This window comes from Perissodus microlepis, chromosome 11 (genome assembly GCF_051167445.1).
Source record: "Perissodus microlepis isolate ML-2025 ecotype Zambia chromosome 11, ASM5116744v1, whole genome shotgun sequence".
NCBI lineage: Eukaryota > Metazoa > Chordata > Actinopteri > Cichliformes > Cichlidae > Perissodus > Perissodus microlepis.
Genome location: NC_140471.1, coordinates 449,023 through 456,623, shown reverse-complemented (window position 1 = coordinate 456,623; position 7,601 = coordinate 449,023). Strand labels below are relative to the sequence as shown.

Genomic DNA, 7,601 nt, shown 5'->3' with positions numbered 1-7,601 from the left:
CTCAACAGTGGTGCTCGGCTGCGGCACCACCCTGACTCCATGCTTCAAAGTTGCTTTCGTCAAAACGAAAAACAATCTACACAATCACAAACAGCTATGAAACGATCATACAATAAACACAGCGATAAAAACTGAAAAAAAAACATCTAAAGAAAAACTCACTCAGACCAACCAAGCTCACCACCATCAAACTCCCAGCATGCAGTGCGAGATTTATTGTGAAAATATATATAAGAGATAAGATAAGATACGATAAGATAAAACTTTATTAATCCCTCGGGTGGGTTCCTTTGGGAAATTCGGTTTCCAAAAGCACAGCACCGACAGAAGTTACAGAGCGTGAGCAGAATAATACAGAGACATCTATATATATATATATATATATAGAGAGAGAGAGAGAGATAGGCGTGTGTAAGGATCCCTAGGCTAGACCCCCCCCCCCATGCCAACCAAGCCTACCTCGGACATGAACAAAACACATGGAAAATGCATGGACGATATCATCGTGTATGTCTGAAGCGACAATTTTGCACAAGCCTCAGTAACATGTCCCCAACGAAACAAGGAAGTAACACTGTAAGTGTCAGCTGAAAGAAAGAGAAGCAAATGATCTGTTGAAAGTTGATCAGTGAGATACATTCCTTGTGAATTCCTCTCTTGCAACACAGCCTGTTAGACAATACACAGCCTCCTTTGGTTGATGCCCAAATGGTTATAAAAGACAGCACACACAGTAAAGCCAACACTTTCTTCCAAGACACAGGACACAGATTGGGAGCTGAGGATCTAAGCACAAGGTAACAGCTCACAAGTAAAATAGTTCTTAACTGCAAACTCTGTAAAGTAGATTCCATTTTGTTCATTTTGTGCATTTTGTGCATTTTCTTGCACATTTCCACCATCTGACATGCTGACATGGAAAGATCTTTAAAGTGCTGTAAAGAACACTGACAAAAAAATGTTGATGTTAAAAGTCTTGGTAAGATATTTACTGATGGTCTTGGTCCTTTTTTTCAATCATTCTAAAACAGAACACTAATGATCAAAGGAAACTGAATATTTATTATATCAAATGTGGGGAATTCAAATAAATGTAATCCCAGAACATATATGTTGACAGCAATGGGAAATTTTGCTTGGAATGGAATTGTGTGTTTGCTTTGTTTCTTTGCAAAGTGGTAGCTCATTAACAAGATATTGTAATCTTCTGTAGTTGGCTTTCATTAAAATGGAATATCCAGTGTTTGTTTAACGTCTTGACTCACCACATTACAAATTCCTGAGTGAAGCACTCAGGCTAGTGAAGCTGTACTTTTGCTAAAGTAAACATCATCAGGTAAATCTTCATTTTCAAAATCCAAATGTCCTTTTTAACTATTCTTTGGTGCAAATGTGTGATCACTGAGACATTTGGGTTGTTCGTAGTGAGGGTTTGCCAGCATTAGCAGCAGGAGGACTGGGAAAGTACTGGATTGACGACACAGACAGAGAAGCCTAGACAGAAATGGGACAAAAAAATAAGACACAATAAGAAATGAAAGATTTCTGTGTTTAAAGAAGAGAAAAAAAGCAAATGTTTTCTAAGACCCTTGTTTTTGAATCACACTCAACAGTATTTGATCATATGAGTGAGTATATTCTAATCCAAGCAGTATTTGCAGAGACCAACTCTCTTACAAGAGAAGAAAATGAAAACCTTTGCACTTGCTGTCATCCTCCTCATGATCTTCATCAGCAGTGGTAAGTTAGATTTACAGATTGCTTTTGTTCTGTTCAATTACTCTTTCTCTTGGTGCAGGCAGACACATCTTTTTTCCCTCTCTCTCCCTTGCCTTTCCTGCTTGGCCTCTATGTGCTTGTCTAGTCTCCTCTAACTAACCCTCGGATAGTCTCTCAGTCTTGTTCTCTAAAGCCTAAAGAATTATGGATTTGATCAACTGGACCCTTAACGAAATTGACGCCCTATTTTCGACGAGAAGCCTGGGCTCGGGAGAACCCAAAAAAACATCTCCTTTATGCGGCCACCCAAGGCCAAGACTGGCCAGAACAACAATTCTCCTGGATCACAAGACTGTGTTTTGACTATTTACGCCTACCCTTAAAGGTCACCTGCGTCAGCTGGAGGACTGTTGATTTTTGCTTAACCGGGTGAATGGATACTCTCTCTCAAGTTGAACGCAGGATAAACACACACGCAAATCTCTTATGTACACTGACACAGACACACACTCACCCCGCTCCCCACGCCTCCGAATGCATACTCCCACCTGAAGTAGGCAGACATATCTTTCCAGCGCCATGCCAGAAGACTGGCAGCAGGACCGGGCTGCTGTCTGCATGGGTTAAGTCCTGCCTGCCCCCCCTCCCTATTCAAGTCATATGATTTTATGTTCTAAGACATGAAGATTTATGTGCTTTCTGTGCTGAGGTTTTTTTTCTGTTCTCAAACTGCTCTCCCCTAGGAGCTCTGTCTGGGAGGAGTTCTTTTTTCTCCTCCTCTTTCCACATGTATTGTGTATTTCCATTGTTTTGTTTTTGTTGTACCTCTCTGACCTGTCTTCCCAATATTATGTTTGTGTGTTCTATGTATAGTCAGAAGGGGTGCTCATGATGGCACCGGATTGTCTGGAAGCCTTTAAAATAATTTCCCTCAGGATAAATAAAGTATTATCAATCAATCAATTAATTCAAAGTCAGATGAGTAGTATATTTACCTTACAATATAAAGCCCCTTGAGGCAACTGTTGTGATACTGCGCTATAGAAATAAAATAAAATTTAACTGAACTGAACTGAGTTGTAACAAAAACTGCTAAAATGTGACTGACATATGAAGCATTTTGATGCGAGTTAAACCAACCTTTGTAGTTTTGGTCAGATTGGAAAACTAAAGCTATGACAGTGAAATGGCTGATGTCACTGATACAATAAACTGTTTTAGTGGATTGTTGGTAAGTAAAGTCATTCTGTTTCTGAAACAAAGCCAACAACCTCATTACAAAAAGCACAAAAGATTATTTGTTGGGAACAGGTAAAAAGGAACCTGCAACAACCCTAAATTGAATAAGCAGAAGAGAATGGATGGACATATAACGGAGTAACTTTAGAATGATTACCAGCCAGTGCCACCAATCTTCTGTTAAGGGCAGTAACATTTAAGAACTGGACTTTGACATATTTCTCTCCTGTTTTTCATTCAGTAGATTTGTCATCAGTGTTCACTAATATTAAATATGAATGGTCATATGTATCTCTGCCTTTGTCTTCTGTCAGAGGCTCTGCAGTGTAACCGCTGTGTTCCAATAACAGCTGGTGGCAGGTGCACCAACCAAGTGGAGACCTGCCAGAGACCTGATGAGGTCTGTGCCTATGTCATCTTTACGGTTCCCAGTAAGTATGGTCTCTCACTCACTCACTCACTCTCTCTCCTCTCACGTGCACACACACACACACACACACACACACACACACACACACTCTCGGACATACACACACACACATACACTTTTAGACTTCACATCAAACATTAACATTAACCTTTGTCCATTTTGTAAATATTCTCCTTATTTGAGGCCAAATTATTATTATGTTGTTATTTCAGATTACTTTTGATGATAGTGTTTCTTTGGATTCAAATATGTGAGAGATACAGTGTGAGTTTTCACTTTTTTCTTTACTGCAGGATACTCATATTTCAAAAGATGCATGAGGGAAGCTGATGCCTTTGCTTTGAAGTCCCTTCCCAACACTAATGTCTACACATGTTCCAAGGATAGGTGCAACTGATGAGTGAAACTTCTGCATAAAAAATATCACAATCATATCAGAAGACATTAAGTCACTTTTAAACATTGTTTCATTTTCTCTTGACTGTCTGGCCTTTAATTGCAATAAAAAGGATTGAAAGGATAACAAAAGCACAACTGTGTGTGTGTGTGTGTGTGTGTGTGTGTGTGTGTGTGTGTGTGTGTGTGTGTGTGTGTAAGGACTTTTAATGAAATGTCCTCTGTAAGGACACAAACATTTCCATTACCCACTACCATACTCTGAACTTTGTTTGGTAAACGACTAACCCTTGACAGTTTAAGTGATGTTAAATGAATGAATGAGGAGAATGATGTTTCTCAAAAGATTTCAGAATATTATAGTAATGTGACCAGATAACCAAGACCCTTGTTATATTCCGTTCTAGGAGTACAGGAGTGCAACTAAAAGGCCCGGTGGCCAAAGCCATACCCTATAGGCAATTCACTGTTCAAGGTGGTTTTATTGCCATCAAAAACTCAAAGCATTAACTCCAGGGTGAACAAAGGCCAAACAAGCTATTCCAAAAAGAAAGGTGCTACCTAAACGCTGCATAAAACAAAAACTAAACAAAAGACAAGCTCTACCCCTAACTCCCTAATTTAGGGGGAGAAGAAGAGAACCCCTTCTTCTTCAGCACTTATTTACAAGTGGAAAATAATATCTACAACGCTATATACAAAAATTAACGGTTCTCTAAAGACATACATGAAAATTTGGCACTGAGGGTTTGGAGGCCAAGAACAAGGAACAACTGCTGGAGAGGGTTTTTAAAGCAGCCACTTGATGGTGGGAACCAATCAGCAGCTGCCAGCTCTTCAGTCAGGAAGCAGACCTAGAGAGAGACTTAACCCTAACGCACACCCCAGACCCACTGCTCCATCCCTCCTCCATCATTAGAACCCTGCACAGGACGAGTTCCGGTTGCGCCATGAGATGGCCGCATCGACGAGAGCTCCGAGTCATCTCAGCCAAAATGTTATTATTTATTTTGTACTACTCGCTATTTCTGTGCGCACAGCGCTATCATATACTTGGTATGACAGACAAACACTTTTGGAGTTACGTTCATCAGCCAGTTCAGACTTTACAGCTGGTTTTCGACAACGTGGACGCTCTGCTGCCGGGGATCATTTGTTGTACCATGTACCAATGATGTTATTAAGAGACTCGTTCGGTGTAAGTTTTGTGGAGGGCGGAGGTCGCTAATTTAAGTTTTTAATGAGTTTTAGAACGCAGCTGTAATGTTAGCATGCTAAGTTAGCCTGGCCGCAAGCGTCAGGTGAAGACGGCTGCAGTTTTTTTAACAGCGTGCACTTTTTTTCCTTCGTCAGGAGAGGTGTCCTGGCAGGCGCGCTACACACACAGCTCAGACCTTTATTTCTGTGTTGCAGGTATGGAGATGTTTTTATGTTTTGGGGATGCAGTTTTTCATTGATTGCTTTTATTGTCAATTTTTTATTGCCTGTTGGATTGCATTTATTAATGTAATTGTATTTTGATATAAGGTTTGAATTATAAGCACCAAAATGTTGGGTCGTGGGTTTTTAAATTATTTGGTTTTGTCATGGTCCTGGGTCGGTGACCCAGCGCTTTTAGTTTATTATCATTTTCTAGTTTATTATGATGATGATTATTATTGTTCGAGTTCTGTGTTATATTCGGTCTACGTCTGTGTCTCTGTCTGTCTATGGTGTCACCCCGTCTGTTTGTGAATCTGTCTGTTTAGTTCTGTGTCTTGTTTGGTTCCCCGTGTCTGAGTTTCCTGTTTTATTGTGAAGGTCTCTGTCTGATGTGAGTGTGTTCAGTTTACGTTTCCCCTGTCCCGTCAGCTCTGATTTCTCCCAGCTGTGTTGCCCTCCTGTCTCTCATCCCCTGATTACCGGTGTGTGTATTTAAGCCCTGTGTGTTCTCCTGCCTGTTGCCGGTTCGTCTGTGTTACGCCGAGTCAGTCTGCGGTGCTCTGTGTTTCACGGTGTCCTGTTCGTCATCTGCGTCTCTCTGCGTCTCATCCCTTTTTGTGTCATCCCAGGTTTGTTGTTTAGTTTATTGTTCCCCCTCGTTGCCTGTTTTGCCACTTCCCCTCTTTGTAAATAAACTTCACTAGCATTTCATCCACTACTTGCATCTTGGGTCCTTCCTCCTCCAACTCCACACGGCTCACCTCGGCAGCCGTGACAGGTTTATTGTTCTCATAAGTTGTTTTTACTGATTTATCATTGATATATTATTTATTTTGTGCTTTTTGTTGTTTTTTTTTTGAGAGCTTAAGTTAATATTTCACAACATATTGTTGTATTTGATTTATATTATTATTCTGCCATTAATAAACCTGCAGGCACAGCTCCTTTCAGCATGGCCGGAGAGGTGTCCTGGCAGGCGCGCGACACACACAGCTCAGACCTTTATTTCTGTGTTGCAGAACACAACACATAGACAGGCGTAACTTACAGACCGGTTACAAAGGAGAACGTTGGTATATAGATTGATTCACTCAGTTCAATCTAAGCATTATCAGCTGAAACTGATACACTTGATGTAACTGAACTCTGGCCATGAGCACCAGTCCAACACAGCGCTTTACTAAACACTTTAAGGTTCACGTAGCCCCATTATTTTAGATTGCGCAGCTGCCTCATGGTTTGTGTCACATATTTGTGTTTTGTTGCCCACAGATGTGCATCGTAGTATAGTTTTGGATTTGGACTGCTACACTCAGACACTAACAGACAGAAACTGTCAGAGTTTTACCACTGATACTGCTGGATGAACAGAAACTCACTCAGGAACGAGGTCACACAGAGCTCAAGTTTTCACTCGCGAGAGGGAAGCAGTTGTCTCCAACCCACTTCAACTTGCTTCCTCCTGCGGGCCACTTTTATTGTGTACATACATGAATATTCATAAAGCTTGTTGCTGTGTTCGCTAAGACAAATTACTATATATGGTTATGCAAACGTGGTTATCCGGTGTGAGTGAATATACAATATGAGTACAGTCCTTCCAGGATGTTGTTATCTTGTCCCGCCAGGTGGCTTCCTTCATTGAATACAGTCTGTCCTTCTCAAGGCTACTTGCCCTCTTTATGGAGGTCGTGCACGTACTCATATGCGTGGGTTACATAGAGAACAAGCTAAGCATTCTGACTTTCTAAGTGGCAGTGTGTAGCTTTTGAAATGGCAACCTACAACACATACGTTAAACCTAACAGAAACAAAGAGAAGCTGTCTTCTCTGAAGATGGTCTGCCTGGACTCGTGATGACACCAGAAGGTCCAAACCTTTGAGACTGACTCTCCCAGAGAAAAACAGGCCTATAAATTCTGCTGTTAGGACACGCCCCCTTCTCTAACTCTTCCATGAAGCTGTGGAAAACTCATGTGAAACTCTGTTTGATCATAAAGTGTGAAAACATCTCATTGGAGCAGATTTGTCTTCTCTCTCATATAAAAAAGCCAACACAAGCTAACCTGGTAACCCAACAAAAACTCCTCAGTATTTGAAGAACACAAAGTTAGTGTGTTAGTTTGTTTTGCAGCACATCTCACAGTGTGATACATCATTTATCAAACACACCATATACAAATCCATTATGTCCATAAAACAATAAGGTTACATTAGTGGAATATTGTTATGAGCCTGTTGAGCTAATGTGTTGAAATCATAACCATATGTTGATTAAAGTCTAATATAAACTCAGTGCTGGTGTGCATGGCTGTTATATGCTGCTGACACATTATAAACTGTTATGTCTATATCAAACTTTTAGCCTCATAATAAGCAGAGATATTTGTGTGTT

The 7,601-nt window shown here is 40.6% G+C and overlaps 1 long non-coding RNA gene across 2 annotated transcripts; it reads left to right on the top strand.

The window, feature by feature from the left end:
• Positions 1-621: 621 nt before the first annotated feature.
• On the top strand, positions 622-3,896 carry LOC146377000 (uncharacterized). 2 transcript variants are annotated; one of them, XR_014801734.1, is made up of 4 exons: positions 622-797; positions 1,662-1,740; positions 3,273-3,389; positions 3,682-3,896. It is a non-coding gene; the product is annotated as an uncharacterized LOC146377000 (long non-coding RNA). The 2 variants fall into 2 exon arrangements; XR_014801735.1 differs by lacking the exon at positions 622-797 and having other exon boundaries at positions 1,240-1,740.
• The last annotated feature ends 3,705 nt before the right edge of the window (positions 3,897-7,601 follow it).